Genomic DNA, 17,631 nt, shown 5'->3' with positions numbered 1-17,631 from the left:
GGCGGAAGAGATCTACCCGCAGCGAGTGAAAAGTAAATGGAAGTAGTTTACTTGCAGTAAAATAATTCTATCTCCGTCTAGACACTTGAGCACTGTGGCGAATGTGTATTTGTTGTAAAATAACCAAGCACTGAGCACTTTAAAAGAAAGAAAGTTTCCGTTACCTTGTGAAGGGAGGGAGTCAGTCGCGAAGGGCCTCTGACGTCACTCTGTGCCGCGCTGGGATTGGTAGAAGCAGCGGGCGGGTAGCGGAGCTGAGATTGTAAAGGAGGGGTGAGCGCCAGAGCGTGGGAACTGTCTCACGAAGGGGCCGCGCACCCATTGGCGGAGATTATTCAGAGTCGCGCACCCATTGGTCGCACGGATTTCTGAAGCGCGTTCTGATTGGAGGTAGTTTGTAAACAAAGTTTAGCGTAGAAGTCGTATGTGGCACTCGCAGACTACAGGAACTCGACCTGATCCAAGGCACCTAGGGTTTGAAAGGGATCAGTGGAAGACTAATAGATACGATATTATGTACGGAACCAAGAGAAAAATGTCCCTTGTAAGTAAGGTGAAAAATTATTTTAAAACGGACAAACCAATTAAATCTGGAGAAGGTGTTCTTGTCCCACCACCCAATACTCCTGCCTCATTCATGATGTTTGACCGAGGGTACAATACCTGTGTGTGGTTGGAGAATTGGGTGAAGTACACAAAAGATGACGGAGTATTGGCTTTTCCGTTAGATGGTACTTTCAATGGTAGGATCTTATTTAATTTAAGAACTCGGATGAATGACCTGCATCCCAGACCGAGACTAACGCAGTATGAGGCATTAGAGGAATGGGAGATTGAGGCTTTTGAAAGAGAAAGACCCCGAATGGACAAGGGTTTGACCAAGTGGTACCCCAGGCTGAAACAGGAGTCCAGGGATAAAAGGATGAAACAGTGGAGGCAGAGCATGATTGTTGAGGGTCTGTTTCCCATGATGCCGGCATGTCATAACCCTGCAGCGGGTGAGAAAAGTACCGAAAAGTGTAAGCATTGGGGGGCCCCTGGGGAGTCAGATGATGAATTGATAGATGACATCTGTACCAGAAGTCCGCCACCTTATAACGAGGGAACCCGATCTTCCAGTGTAGGAGATGCTCCCCGACGCCACTTCCTCAAGGAAGAAGACAGATCCCTAGGACTGGGAGGGGGTGGTCAAGTATTGCCCTATTTTGAGAAACCCGAACCGGCGGAAACAAGGGATATATATCCCAAAGTGCCCGCAAGCCAGGAAGAAAAATATTCACGTACGAAAGTTTTCTTTCCCAGACCCTTGTATGAAAACGAAGAGAAACCATCGAATTCAGGACTGCCTTTTGTTCAACCTCCATATGAGGAAGAGCGCAGGTCCTTTAACACCGGAACATTGTTCCCAAAACCAAATTATGGTGGGGGACCAAGTGAAACGCATCCTACTGCCCCGAGTTTTACTCCTCCATTGACCCCACAGATATTACATGACACAACTTTAAGAAGGATACTAGTGGAAAAGGAGCAAGAGGCCCTAGCTAGACAAAGGACAGAAATAATTCAGAAAATACCAGTCCTGAGGCATTGACTATTCCAGTAACTATTGGACCAGTGGTCCCGTTATACGGAAATGGTCAGGGAAATCCGATTACTCCAGTTATGACCCCAGTCATGGCACCCCCGAGACAGGAACCGATAATCATAGATGATCAGTCCAGTGAGTGCGAGTCTGAAGTTGCGTTCTTGGACTTGCCAAACAAACCGACCGGAAAGGGAATGCAGCAGAGGCATAACCCTTTTAATGCGAAAGAAATTAAATTAGAGTCAGCAACAGGCACTAGGAATGTCTCTCTGGTAACTCCGGATGAAATTGAGAGTTGGAGTCGTGAATTAGAGAAACAGACTCCGCAAACGAAACCTTTAGACCTCTACAAGCTGAGGGTAGAAATAGAAGAATTAATGGCAGGAAATGTGGGGTTGGATCGATTGAATACCTACTCTGAAGAAGAATTGTCGTTTATATGTAAAAGCTTTACAAGGAACACCAGAGTGCTCCACGAAAAACTGACCGAAACCGCAGCTAGTATGGGGGTAGATATCTCGAAATCCAAGCCCTTACAGAAACCGTACAGAGCAGACTTCTCAGACAAAGATATAGAGCACCTGAATGTGGCGGGAAAAAAGTTGCAGATTAAAGAATTATTGGGGGTACTGCAGAAATGGGGAGATGTGGAAAGATGGAGAAGCAGGTGGGCGAAAAAGAGGGAAGAGGCTCGCTCCCGGCAAGTGACTCCTGAATTTGCTTTAAGGGAGGTAGAAAAACCTGAGCAGTTATGCCCCATGCGCGAAGTACCTGGAGGGAAATATGTGCATGTCCCCTGGTCTAGACAGGATATTGTGTCCTTTACGAACGATTTTCCAAAATTACGAGAGAAACCAGTAGACTGGTACAGGCAGGTGGAAAGGTTCGTGAAGGTACAGAAATGTTTGTGGAAAGACCTGGATGGGTTTTTCGACATTGTGGTTCCGGTAGATTTATGGACCCAGTGTAAAATAGCCATAGACTGGCCCAGTGAGGAGTATCCAAGAAATAAGGAAACAGGGGAGCCATCAAAGGATGTCATGCGAAAGTATGAGCAGGTAATTCAGCATTTGAAAGAAAAGGTGCCCGCAAAAGAAACTGATTGGACAAAAATAGATAGAACAACACAGGAAAGGGACGAGACAGTGCACTCCTTCTATGAGAGGTTATTGCAGGTATTTAAAACATACAGTGGTATTGATAACATCGATTTGAAGGACATGACGCACTTTATTTACAGGTTTGTAAATGGTTTAAGACCTGAAATTTGTCAGTGGATAAAAGATAATAAAATCTGTTGGCATACAAAGAAAATGGATGAGGTCCTACGGTACGCTAAGTATTGCGAGGACGAGATGGCAGAAAAGAAAAAGGCCCTTAAGGAAAAAGTGATGTGGGCTCAAGTAAAGCTCGCAGAACATCAGGAAAAACAATTGAGTAACATTATTAAAAATGCTGAGAACAAAAGTCCTGGGGGAGGGGGTGGAGGAAAGCCCCGGCCCAAATTTAGCAGGGAAGAGGCTATGAAGAAATTTCCCTGCCATCAGTGCGGCGAAATTGGACACTGGCGAAACGAGTGTCCCCAATTGACAGATGATAATGCAAAAACACCTGATTTAACTCCACAGACACAGAAAGAAAGACCAAGAAAGACTCAACCCCAGGTAAAAACAGTTCAGGTGCCTCGAGCACCCAAGCAGGTATACAGGGGAAAACAGGGAGAGGGTGAGGAGATAGAAGTTTGGGAAAGCGGTGAGAACAGAAATACAGCAACTTCGCAGTATCTGCTAAATGATACCTTCCTTTGTAATGATCAGTACTGACGGGGCCTGAGAGGGGAGGACGAGGAGTGCGTACTTGGCGCTTCCTTGCCGGTAGACCAGTCTGGACCATACATTGAAGGAAAGGTTGACGGAAATGATGTCACCTTTCTGTTGGACACTGGCGCTACCCGTTCTACTGTAAGAACAGTGGACGTTCCAAACCTACCCCTCTCGGGAGAAAATATCCAAGTAGTGGGTGTATCTAATCAATTGATTAGTACTCCTGTTACCGAACCAATGGAGATTTCAATTGGGAATTTTAAACAAATGCATAGGTTTGTCGTCTGTGACACCAGTCCAGTGAATCTACTGGGTCGTGATTTGCTGTGCAAAATGAACTGTACCATCTTTTGCACACCAAAAGGTGTTGAAATTCAGACCCCAGATGAAGATGGCATTTATAAACTATTGTTACTTAGACCTGACTCAGAAATTAAAAGATTGACCCTGCAGGACTTGCCCCAAGAACTCCAGGAAGCAGTAAAGCCAGAGGTGTGGGATTTCACTGGAAAAGATGTGGGACTAATGAAAGATGTGGACCCCATACAGATAGCCATCAAGGACAATGCAGTATATCCTAACACTAAGCCCTACCGAATGAATGCTGAAGTGAAAGCCGGTGTCACTCTGGAAATTCAAAAATTATTAGAAGGAAACATCATACAGGAAGTAATGAGCAGCCCATGCAACTCACCGATTATGGGCATCAAGAAGCCTAGTGGCAAGTATAGGGTAGTGCAAGACCTAAGAAAGGTAAACAAAATTGTAGTTCCTTGCTGCCCTATTGTCCCGAACCCAGCAGTGATATTGTACCAGATTCCTTGGGATGCTGAGTGGTTCACTGTGATTGATTTGTGTCATGCATTCTTTTCGATACCCCTGCACCCCGACAGCAAATTTCTTTTCTCGTTTGCCTTCGAAGGTCACGTGTATTGCTGGAACCGGGTCCCTCAGGGGTATACAGAGAGCCCTTCTATCTTTAATCAGATCTTGAAAAAATGTCTAGAGACTTTGATCTTACCTGGGAACTCTGTCTTAGTGCAGTACATAGACGACCTTCTACTGGCGTCTAAAAGTCATAGGAACTGTGTAGTTGACACCATTGCCCTCCTAAATCATCTGTGTGAGAAAGGGCATAAAGTGGCCCCTGACAAACTACAGTTCTGCGCAAAATCAGTGAAATATCTAGGACACCAGATAGAAAAGGGTGTCAGAAAAGTCACATCAGAAAGAGTGAGAATAATTCAAAAGATGCAGTTTCCCCGTACTCAAAAAGACGTCAGAATGTTCCTGGGTGTACTAGGATACTGCAGGCAGTGGATTCTGGGATTTGCAGTCTTAGCCAGGCCTTTGATAAGAATGACCACGAGAGCAATGCCAGACATTGTAGAATGGGACGATGAAAGCCTAATGGCTTTCACAAAACTGAAAAACTGTCTGTGTACAGCCCCTGCGCTGGGAATGCCAGATTATTCCAAAGAGTTTGCCCTATTCTGTGACACTCGTGATAATTGCGCATTGTCAGTCCTGACTCAAGAACATGGCACGACCAGAAGGCCTGTGGCCTATTTCTCTGCCACCTTGGACCCAGTAGCTGCTGGGTTACCAGGCTGTCTGAAAGCAGTAGCTGCTACCTGTGCAAGTTTGGAACAGAGTGAGTCCATAGTCATGGGACATCCTGTGACTGTGTATGTTTCACATGGAGTGGTAATTCTATTGACCAGAACTAAAACGCAGTATCTCACCCCTAGTCGGCTGACTAAATACGAGAGGATTCTTGTGGGTGCAGCAAATGTAAGCATTGTTAGGTGCGGTATTCTGAACCCTGCCACTTTACTCCCCGACTCCCTGGAAATGGAAGGTGGGGATGATGATGAACATGATTGCATTGATCTGACAGAGTTCAGCACCAAACCACGCCCAGACATAAAAGAAACGCCATTGCCTGAGCATGATAAAGAGCTGTTTGTAGATGGTTCCTGTCTAAGACATGAACTAGGAGGCCTGAGTGCTGCTTATGCAGTAGTCTCTTTAACAAAAATTGAAGAAGCAGGTTACCTATATAACATCAAGTCTGCACAAGTAGCCGAATTGATTGCTATGATAAAAGCTTGCAAAATTGGGAAGAACCTACGCATAACAGTGTATACTGACAGTCAGTACTGTTATGGAGTTGTGCATGACTTTGGCCAATTTTGGCTACAGAGGGAATTCCTGACTTCCTCAGGTACTCCCATTCGGAATGCAAAAGTTGTTCGTGACCTTTTAGAGGCCATCCAGTTACCCAAGGAACTGGCAGTGGTAAAATGCGGTGCTCATAAGAAGAGCATGGACAAAGTATCACTGGGAAACGATTATGCTGATCGAGTGGCCCAATGGTGCGCCAGAGATCACTATATCGTTAATCCTAAACGAGGGGGAATCGGAGCCAGCTGCCAACTTCAAGTGTTTGAGGAAGTGCCTACTTGGGATGAAGTGAGAGAGTGGCAGGAGTCGGCTCCTTGGCAAGAAAGAGAGAAATGGAAGGAGGATGGGTGTAGACCGAGACGTGTGGATGGTGTAATTTTGGGCCCAACTGGTATGCCTGTGTTACCCCGACACTTGCTTGGCACAATGGCAAGATTAATACACGAAGGATCACACATTGGTAGGGATGCCATGATTCTGGTATTTCAACAGACTTGGTACAGTAAGAAGTTCAGGAAAGTAGGAGAGTCCCTCTGCCAGAGGTGCCTGTCATGTCAACAGATGAACCCAGGCAAGAGGACAATGGTTGAACTGAGCAAAATTGGGAGATCAGGGGGTCCCTTTGTAAGGATACAGATTGATTTCATCACCATGCCCCGTTGTGAAGGGAAGCGATATGTCCTTGTCATTGTTTGCGTATTTTCAAAATGGGTAGAAGCTTACCCTACTCCTCAAAGTGACGCACTGACAGTAGCGAAGTGTTTACTAAAAGAGCTGATACCTAGATTCGGGGTGCCATTCATTATTGAATCAGATAAGGGTGGACATTTCCAGAATGAAATACTGGCTGAACTCTGTAAGGCCTTTGGAATAAGGCAGAAACTTCACTGTGCATACCACCCAGAGGCTTCTGGAATAGTGGAACAAGTAAATGGAACTATCAAAAACAGACTAGCAAAGCTGACTGATGCAACTGGCATGACCTGGGTGAAGGCCTTGCCCCTGGTCCTGATGGGACTGAGAAGTGTTCCTGACCACAAGACAGGCCTAAGTCCCCATGAAATCATTATGGGAAGAGTGATGAGACAAGCATGGGTGCCAGGAAGCAAACTGTTGAGTATTACTGATGATTTGGTGCTTGAATACTGCAGAAGATTGGGTGACCAAGTGCGTTCTATCTCTCGCTAGATTGGAGACGACGGCATCCTCAATCCAACGACTCCTCTCCACAACTTGGTTCCAGGAGACTGGGTCAAAATAAAGAAGCACACTCGATCAAGCTGTCTGGCACCAAGGTGGGGAAAGAAACGCCAAGTAATCCTGGTAACAACCACTGCAGTGAAGGTCGCAGGTATTCCCCAGTGGCTCCACGCTGGCCACACCCAGAAGGTATTACCAGACAAAGAATTTGAAGAAGAAGGGCATCCAGCAGAGGACTCTGCAGGAGCCAGACCAGAAGCAGCTGACAACGAGCAGCCCAGCACCAGTCAGGCTGCAGGAACAGCAGACGTTGGCCCAGGAGTAGTTGACTACGAACTGCCAAGAATCCAGCCTGCTGAAGAGGTCCAGGAAGCTGAGCCAGGAGTAGCTGATGACGAGCTGCCAAGCATATGGCCAGAAGAATGGATACCGATGATTGATCTGACCGAAGATCCCATCAGAACAAGAGAGCGACTTTGTGAAGGTAGGGAGTGGACTAGTCAGGAAAAGCAAGGCACAGGCGAAGAACCTCAGCCGCTTGAGATTCACATCAAAACTGAGGAAGGAGAAGGTCAGACAGGGACAGAACAGGTGTTCGATACACCACCGCTAACACCTGATGTGGATAAGGGACAGCTTAGAAATAGAGTGATAGTTCGAGCAGAAGAAAATCAAGAGATCGAAGTGCCTGAACAGGATCAGATAGGGTTAGAAGAACGGGTTGAGGAAACAGAAACAGAAACAGAGACAATCGAAAGCCAAAAACAAAATATTCCTGAACAGGGCCAGATTAGTAACCAGGAAGAAGAATTTGATGCTAGCCCTGGAACTAGCGAGATAAGAGAAGAAGAAGAAGAAAGTGAAGCAGAATTGCCACAAGCTAAAGAGAATAAGAGGATAAGAGAAGAAAGCGAAGTCCAAGTACCAACTAAGAGATTAAAGAAAAGAAACAACCTTGAGCCTAGGTTCGTAAAGAGACTAAGGCTAAGGATAAAGATGGTGGAAGAAAAACGTGCAGAAGCAAGGAGAAGTGCGCGGATAGCAGAGCAAGAAGAAAACTCTTCCAAAAGAAGGAGTGAACGAATAAAAAGACAAAACAAGAAGTACAAGTCTCCTGAATGGACACTCGTTTTGGAAGAACTTGAAGATCTTGATATAACTGACGTAAGCGACGGAGAGCCCGTCCCTGAGTACTCTGCTGAAGAAGAAGACGAACCACCGTGAATTTGCACAAAGTAAGCTAGCTGTGTAAAGACACAAAGAGGGGTCGAGAAACTTCTTCTGAGCCGAAATGTCTGATTCAACTGTGAATGGTAGACCTAGTTGCAGTCGTTGCAAAACGTGCTGCAAGGTGTGTATATGTAGTATAGTAGTACTGATAGTAATTTGGATAGGACTAACAATCTTTATACCCTTCACTGTAAGTAAAGATACTAACATTGTCCCTACTGAAATTGTAAATACAGACAGTGAGGAGTTGACAACACAGAGTGTAGCAAGACATGAGAGAGCACTGAGACAAACAAAACGAGACTTAGAAGCATCAGATGAGGGAGGACTACATTATCATGGAATTAAGAACAGGACACACTTAAATGTTTTTGCAAACTTGTTAATACACTATGTAGAGACTATGGAAATTGAAGATTGCTATGTCTGCATGAAGCTACCTACTTCTGTGGCTGAAGGCGTGACATACCATCACTTGCCATTGACATATGGAATCTCCTGTAGCATTTTAGCTAGTTTATTTTACAAAAGAGGACCGTTACAGTACTATTACTCTAATAATGACATAATCTTTTCTGAACTTCCTATACGTGGGAACTTGAATCCTGTACATACCAAAAGCGACACCATAAGATATATGGGAGACTACTTCTTGACTATAGGTAACATTGACATAGCTGATGCACACAGAGATAACTTGACTTGTTCTTTGCGTGAACAGGAAAAGATGTTCCTGAACATGGCAGAGAAAAGAAGAATTAAAATACAAAAGAAGGCTAATGACGAAAGTCAGAAAAAGCCAAAGTGGGCAGAGAACATGGAAGGCACCTCAAATGGTGGGGCGGGACCTGCTCTGTTGCTGGATTTTGAAAAGAAAGGCAAGCTATGTCTTCACCGCGAGAAGACTAGCTATTATAATAATGTTTTCATTGGTTCCAGTGAATGCGAACATAATTACAAGGTAATTGGAGGTTGGGGTTTCAAAAATGGGTCAGAGCCTGTGTTTCCTGGAATTTATTATATTTGTGGGGACAAGGCTTATTTCAAATTGCCGGATCACTGGTATGGAAGCTGCTATTTTGGCATTGTCTTCCCGAAAATATACCATGTGAATGGAAAAGCTGGAAGCAATGAAAATACTAATGGCTTAGTGCGTAGTAAAAGAGAAAGTATAGGTGAAATTATGGGTAGTATTTTCAGTGCACTGATACCTGGAGTGGGAGTGGTTCTGAACACTCACAGAATTTGCAAATTGTCTACTATAGTGGATGTGCTGTCTACTGAAACAGCTCATGGATTTCTGCTGGTCAATACCGAAATGGTTGCGATCAGATCAATGGTTTTGCAGAATCGACTTGCTCTTGACACCTTATTAGCGAAAGAGGGCGGAGTCTGCCGGATGTTGAAGGCGCAACATTGTTGCACTTATATTCCGGATAAAAGTGTACAGATCAAAAGATATGTGAAAAACATTACTAATTTGACAAAGGAACTCAAACCACTCGAGGTTGATAGTGCCTGGAAGAGACTGGTAGATGGTCTCTCAAATGTAGGTCATTGGCTTGCTAGCATAGGTAAAAGCTTATTGTTCAAGATACTGATGCCAATTGGTATTATAGGTCTTATTATATTTCTCATTTTTATCTGTTGTAAATGCCGTAAGCGCACCAAGAAGCACGAGGTAAATGCAAGAGGGTTGAAACGGAGTGTGGATGAGATTGAATTGGAGGAAGTGAATGATCAGATATACAAAAAGGTGAAGACTTCTCACCCTACTAGAACTGAGAGAGAAAAGTTAGAACGATTGCTGGAAGAGATAGAGCTATATAAAGTGTGAAAGAAAGTTGGCATCTGGTTCCATTTTTTGTGATGATAGTAAATATCATCAAAGAGGGGATTGATGAAGCAAAGCTTTGCATATTTTGCGGCTTTCCGAAGTCAAGAACCTCGTTTATGTGTAATAAGGTAACAAAACGTATGTTTTACTAACGTTTATTTTTGTTTAGGCAAAGTTTGCGAAGCTTGCCTACGTGTATTTCTAATACATTTAACCCGTGTACTTTAAAATGGCCGCCGCTTGTATTTTAGTTACTGCGCATGCGTCAGCCACACTCACGTGTCCTGACGCGTCTGCAGAAGTGGAGGGAAATTTATGCGCATGCGTAATCCATAGCTGTGCCCATCATGTGGTACTGCTCGTGCCACTGCTCTTGTGTCTGTATCAATGTAGCTAACATTTAAACTGCATAAGTATATTTTATGATGATAAGTTGAAAGTACAACCCTGTGAATGTGATTTCATAACGTTATTTCTGTGTATTAATTTGTTCTCGCTTACTTTTCATGTACCGCGGGGAATGGGGGTCGAAACTGATTGGGAGCCATATTGACGGTCTCTTCTGCGCATGACCAGGGAGCATTGAAAGGTGGCCACTTTTGGACAGTGGAACTCAGCCAGCTGGCAGCCACAGTCAAGATGCGCCTGGGAAAGCCACCTCTGCGCTACGAGAACGGCGAATGTTGCTCCTCATGTGTTACAATGTTAATTTTCACTCGTATTTCTGCACAGTTCTCATGAGAACCCCAATCTCTCTAGGCGGTACCCAAGTATGCTAATATAGGCTCAAATTAGCGTGTTCTGATTGGTGTGTTACCCAAATCCTACTTTAGGACCAATCCAAATTGAGGGATTCTGACACTTTGCAACATTGGGGGGTGGTACACCGTCCCAAAAGAGTATATCTACCCTGGGTTTACCTAGGGAATTGTCCGACTTGTCTGGTTTAGCTGACCTGTCACTGACCCATCGTACTCAATAGGTGACTGAAGATACAGAGCGCTGCGGAGCACTCTGTCCGAATTTGACCATAGACTAAGGTTCTACTGAACCTTAAAGTGCTGGCGAAGCACTTTGCTGGGAGTTCGCTGACCCAATCGGGGTCTTGATCGATAACTGCAGAGCGGGTGGAGCGCAGGCGTTGCTTCCGAACTGTGGGTTCCGGTCCTGTCCTGAGCGGTCCTGTCCTGAGGGTTTGCTGTCCTGTCCTGAGGTCCTGTCCTGATTCCTAATCCGAGGGTATCCTGTCCTATCCGGGGTGTCCATTCTGCACCTGCTGTCCTTTGAGGGGTATCCTTCCTTGAGGGTTTCCTGTCCTTAACTGACCCGTGGCCAGGGTTTGGTTTCCACACCTTTCTAGGTAAATATTGCTCTGAACCTCTTAAATCTTGCACCTTCTGAATTTCTAACTTTTGCTTCAATAAAGTTTACCATTGCATATGTTATTTTTCCATGTCTTTCCGCAACTATTGAAAGTCATTTGCATTTTTCCATAAGTTTGTTCCTATGTCTTCTCACTTGTTAGAAATTATATTTTGCATTGCAGTTTGTCATTTTCTGATATGGTCTAGAACCTCATTGCCTAGATTGTTTAAAGGCCCGTTCACCTTAAGTGAAGCGTGTTACTCTTTATAGGCCCTCCTGTAGTTATACCTACATAGTCCGCCCATGCTTAAATATTATTGAATAGCATAGTATCTTCTCGTTACATTTTATATCAGTATTTCAATGATTACTCTGTCGTTATTTCTTTACAGTTACATCATTTACGTTATCTTGGTTATTGATTGCCTTATATTGATGTACCTTATGAATGAAGCAAATGAACTTTAGATAAACATTTTAAAACTTCCCGTTGTCCGTGGTCATTTCAAACAGTATTTTGAATGTTATTGGTTGGGTTTGTATTTTGCTGCCTTTCCTTTTACAGCTAGCTCCCTGATTCATTGTGGTCATTAGGTACCCGCATCGGTGGATGGTAAGTCGGGTGCACTGAGAAATAATAGTAGGGAACTCACACACAAATTGGTAGAGCTCGTGAAGTCACCTGATCGATGTATATGGTGATTTGAAAGTATATGGGCCCTGAAGCCGGAAACGGCGAAAACTATTGGTCGGGTGGCCTCGCGCGCTCTATCAGGAGTAGGAAGAAAAGTAAGGAAAACGGAAGCCGCACTTTAGGGAAGAGGGCACATGCTTCCCTTTGATGAAATATTTCAGGATAGGTGTAAATTGGGATTGCAGCAGGTGGCACAGGAACAGGACTTGAGATGCTGTCCAGAATTTATTTCCTACAGATAAATCTTTGCTCTATTCAGCTAAGAGAGTTGTTTCATCAGCGATTTGTGCTGCGAAGATGAGGTGGATTCCTATTGGAAAGCCAAGGCATTAGGGTACATTGATGAATTTTGGGATGAAGTCATGTACATTAATTTCATACAGCCATGTCTGCAGTTGGTTTTGTTTCTCTGCAGTGGCTATGATGAAACATTCTGTCTTAGCTATGTTTAGTTTAAGTTATGAATCCGATATGGATGCTTGGTTAATTGGTTTGGTTGGTGCTCTCAAATTACTGATAATTAGCGTTTGAAGCATAGTCAGTCCCCATCAAATGAATGGATGCCTTGCTTGTGCCTGTAAAATACTATGAAACATTTGGCTCAATGTATTTAATAAATGGAATAGGACAGATATGAAATCTACTCAACACTTTCGGTTGGAAAAGTGGAACTATACAAGTACATGGTTTTGTTTTGTGTAGATGCAAATATATATATATAAAATTATATATTTATGCCTTGCCACATGCCTGGGATTCAATAAATTTTGCACGTTTTAATTTAATACTGGATGGAGGATGAAAAACTTTATAATTGGAATTCATGTTCAGTCAACTGGTTAACACTCTGCCAAATTTCTGTCTTCCGAAATGAGTGTAGTGGAAGGCTCTTGCCCGTAGCTTATTCCCATGAGGTTGCTGTGGAAACCGGTGTTTCAGAATTGCAATTACGCACAGCTGCCTGAAAGAAGCTCACTGGACTAGCATAAAACAAAGGTGCGATGATGCCTTGGGAGCTATTTCTGTATTCTGCATGGATGAGTGATATTGCTGAAAACATTTTCAAACAACAGAATGAGAATTAAGAGAGGGTTGGGCAGGATACCAAAATGTGATATCCTATTAGGCAGGATTGTAAGCACTTCTTTACTTAAAAGTGAATACATTTAGCTCAGAGGTTAAGATGACTTATTTGAAAACAGGGATCAACTTTCCATCTTGACTTCTTTACCTGACTAAATGTGTCTGATTTAAGAAAAAAAGTTATCTCACAGAGTCTAATTTCAAGTAGTGCATACTCAAGAGGAATGCTCAGAAATGGTGTAGCAATGTTGTTTTGTATGGCTTCTCAGCCATAGATATTGGTGGTATGATGGAGGATAACAGTTTTTCCTCATTTATCCATGCAAAAGAGGTAGCACACACTACAGAGAATGTAATGAATAATCATTTGACTCAAGTAGGCAGTTCTGATAATCATGGGATGCTTAACCCACACTAAGGGTGCAAATGCTCCTCACTTCGTGGGTCATGAACCTGGGTAGGTTCTCAGCAGTATTCCAAAAAGGGCAAATGCCTAAGTGAGGAAGTTGTCCATGACCACCAAAGGGGCTCGCTTCACAAGAGTCTCGGGTCATTGGCTACAAATGTAATCCCCTACGGTACATTTCAATGGAGGACATTATTAAGTCATATAAGTAACATGGATTTTTCCAAATCAATTTATTCAATTTGGGATACAAATGACTGTGGGTTAGCACCACAAAACAATTATAGGGATGTCACCATGTAGATTAGGAGCATCTCTTTTTGGTCTTTGGACTCAGTCCCATTATTGTGAAAAAGTTTCTCACATATGCACTTGTGAGGAGCCAAAGGGACCCCAGGGCTAAAATTAAGAAAGAAATGCAGGACTCAGTGTGATACTCCCACAGGAGCTGTGGCTCAGGGTTGATTCCCATGCTAGTGTGGTACCGTACAAGCATCTTCAGGAAGCTTAAGTGGTATTGAAGTGCCATGGGAATTAAGCTTGAGCAAAAGGTACTGCAGGAGTACCACGGTACCCGGCAAAACAATGAATGAAAAAAATAAACAGCAAAATGTAGTTGGGTGTCCCAAGGGAAGACCGTCAAGGGGGTTGGGTGGGCAGGCCATGAAACCAACAAGCCTCTGTGCATGGCTGAATCTATGCACAGCAGGCTGGTTGACCGCCTGGGGGGGGAGATGGGTGTAGGAATGAGCTGTAGGCTGTGCACAGCCAAAGGATGTGCACAGTGGGAGTTGGGTGTCTATGGGGGGCTTGGAGCAGAGCCTGGCACAATAGGCCTTGCAACCAAACACCACCCTCCACGTGGCGGAAGGCTGTCGGAAGTGGGAGAGTTGGCTAAATATAATCAAAATACCCCATCATTTTGCAGAAAAGCACAAAGGTTAAAGTGGCATTAAGGACAATTAGGTAAGATAACACATTCTTCCCTTACATTAAAGAAGTCCCAGAAATTCACTGCAAGAATTAAACGTTAAAGTGACTTTATTGTTAGGTATGATAAAGCGATTTTAGCTTATAGTAAAAAACAATTCCTAGAAATTCACTATAAAAAACAAAGGTTACATTGAAGTAATAGATAGGTGTTGAAGTAAAAATAAAATTAATGTTTAAAAACCAAAAGAACACTGAAATTCCCTAGTTACATTTTACTGAGCTAACTAAAACTTGCACCACCACACACTGACCTCGATGAGCAAGGTACAAAATACTAAAATTCAATTCCTAGAGCCATGGTGGAGTAAATGAATCCATTTGTGTGCCTCCAGTCTACATCACCTACATTTGTGACATCCAGTGAATGCCTCCCAGTTCAAATTTATTATCATGATACAAAAGTGTATGTCTACCCAGGTCCGCACTTATTTGAAGACGATGTGCACATAGCATGTAATGTTCAATCTACCCTCTAAACAAAATCTCTTTAATGATTTCACTTTAAGGAACTCCAAAGTAGGTTAATGGTTGTTACCAAGAAACACATTTCAAAATTTTTGAAAGTCAGTGGTTTGTGGGATCTCCATTCCACCTCACTGTTTCACCCTCTCTTTCACCCTCAAAGACTTGATCTCAACTTTTTGTATTAAAATCATATCAATGCATATATAAAATGACAAAATAAATATTCAATTTTATTCAGTAACCCTGAGGAACTCTTGTATTTCAAAGGAGTTTGCAGTTACAGGGAAAATGGTCATCGTTACCTTGGCAGGTTTTTCTTAGATCCTTAAATGTATCAAGAAATAGAGCGTTCATAAAATGGAAAAGGAGATTAGAAATCCTTTCTGACTTCATAAACTGTTTTAAGGTATGTTAACTCAGATAAATACTCCAATAGACCTCGTTTTATAAGACAGTCTATAAGTAATTTTTAAAAAATGAGTGGACGTGAAATACGTCGGCTTGATCGAAACATTTTGCATCCTACAATAACAACATGATTTACTGAGAGACGCAATTTATGAGCCTTAAAATAAAACAAGAACTCATCCAAATATGGGCAACTTTCTTAATGAGCTGTTATGAAGAATAACACGAGTCAGACTCCAAATTCTAAGTTTGATGCTTTTTATTTGCAGAGGAACATGGACAGCACACGTGATTCCCATTGATTGCTCCAGATCCCACATCATATTACAAGATCTGGCACACTCAACTGGAACCAAGGTGGAGGCACATTCTACCTTAGAACACAACACACATCTTCACCCTTCACTCTCTGCCAGTGAATCAGTTCATGATATGGCTTCAGGTATGATCTGAACCAAAGGATGAATCCTGGCAAAAGCAACACAGCCGGTCATAATAAGTATTATTAAATAATTAAAATGGCTGTATTTCATCTCTTCAACCAGTGCGAAAAATAAAGACATGTTTCACACTCCCATAATAACTCATGACATAATGAACATGAAGTCCATGTGGGATGATGTTTATTCCCACAAAGATGGTTCAGAAACCTAGGCAGGTTTATTTTTTTGTTTGTTTACAATGTGACTAGTCCAAATATAGGTCATTAAAATGATGGGATGAACATTTAATGGGAAAGTGTCCGAGAGTGCTCTCATTCTGGGTACGTTGCATCCTCTTTTGGTTCTAAGTACACGTGGGTCCTTATTACGAGTGCCCTCTAAGTTCTCACCGGGCTTGAAACAGCAGGTCCAGCCCCATAGGAATTATACGTTTTTTACTTTCACATGGAGATTTTGTTTGCTGAAAACAGTTGAAAACATTGTGTTAAAGTCCAGGACAAATGAGGAATTGCTGGAGGAATTATAGGTTGACTTGATAATCTCCCCAATACGTCCTCATTTCTTAGTAGCCCCTAAGGACAGGAATCATGTTGGGCAGATTTTCCCCAGTACTGGTACTCTAGGGGTGGGAAAAATCCATCCCACTTTCCAGTCAATAGTAATGGGGGCCTTAGTGGGCACAATGTGACTAAATATTTGGGAAGCCGGAGCAGTTCTGTGTTTTCTTTATCTCAAATGGCACTCCAGTTGGTGGTGGTGACTGCAAATCTTCCATCTCTGCTAATAGACTGATCATTAGTGAGAACAAAAGCTTCCATCTCTGCTAATGGACTGATCATTAGTGAGTGAAACTGGCTACCCATCAGAGTATACACTCACACTCTACTGTCCAGCTCATGCATTTATCATCTGTTGGTAAGGAACATTTAGGGTACATATAACAAAACTCACTTCAAAACCATACACCACATAAAAACCTTGCTCCAAGATAGTTCTAGCTTGATACCAATCTAATGCGTTGATACAAACCTGCTGTCTTATTGACATATTGCATAATAAACTGTGAATCTTGAGCAGGAGATTCTTATGAATCATCAAATTGCCATTTCCAATGAATATGTACAAGCAATAAAAAGTCAAATGGTTTATTCAATAATTCACTGTAGACAATGGTAAAAGCCTCATGGTGTGTCACAGTTATTACCTCCCCAGCTCAGCGGCAGCTCACTCTGAATGGGTGTGGTGGGGCGGCTGGGATTAAACAAAAATAAAAAATAAATAACGTACCTTCCCTGCCACACGCCTCTCCCACAGCTGCACGCCTCTCCTCAGCTGGGAACACGGGAAGCACTCAGGATTCCAGGCTCTACCAGCCAATCAAGATGGTGCAGGAGCAGCGTTGTGATTGGCCTGAGCATTCGGTTTGCACGCTAAGGCAGTGCCTGAAGAGGCTGGGCATGTTCTCCATGGGGTAGTGCAGAACAGCCCTATGGAGAACATGGCAAGTGTGCATGACAGTTTCTCTGGCCCTAGAGAGCTGGCCAAACAATCATGTGCACTTAGAGGAGTGCAAACTACTCCTACCCTCCTCTGGCGTCAGGGAGCCAGCCCCGCTCCAACTCCAGAAAGAAAATGATAATAATGTCTTGTTATTATATTTTTTTTCACTGTCACAATAGCAGTGGGGTGACACCCCTCCCCATTAGCGGACGAATCGCCACTGCCCCAGGTTCGCAAACATAAAAATAACTTAAAACACAGAAGTTCTCAGTGAATTCAGCCGCAGCATAGTTCTTAAAGCTAATTAGAATATGATTTGTGATACAATTTTAAAAAGCAGATGACGAAAGAGAAAAAACACTGTATGGAATACGATTATAGTGTCAATTCATGATTTTCAACTATGAATGAT

The 17,631-nt window shown here is 43.1% G+C and overlaps 1 protein-coding gene across 1 annotated transcript in view; it reads right to left on the bottom strand.

Moving 5' to 3' along the window:
• The window catches only part of LOC144790753 (uncharacterized), a 752,701-nt gene that overhangs the window by 672,093 nt on the left and 62,977 nt on the right, over window positions 1-17,631 (bottom strand). The gene's annotated exons all lie outside the window — the stretch shown is intronic.

This window comes from Lissotriton helveticus, chromosome 11, assembly GCF_964261635.1.
Source record: "Lissotriton helveticus chromosome 11, aLisHel1.1, whole genome shotgun sequence".
NCBI lineage: Eukaryota > Metazoa > Chordata > Amphibia > Caudata > Salamandridae > Lissotriton > Lissotriton helveticus.
This window is presented reverse-complemented; position numbering and strand designations above follow the sequence as displayed.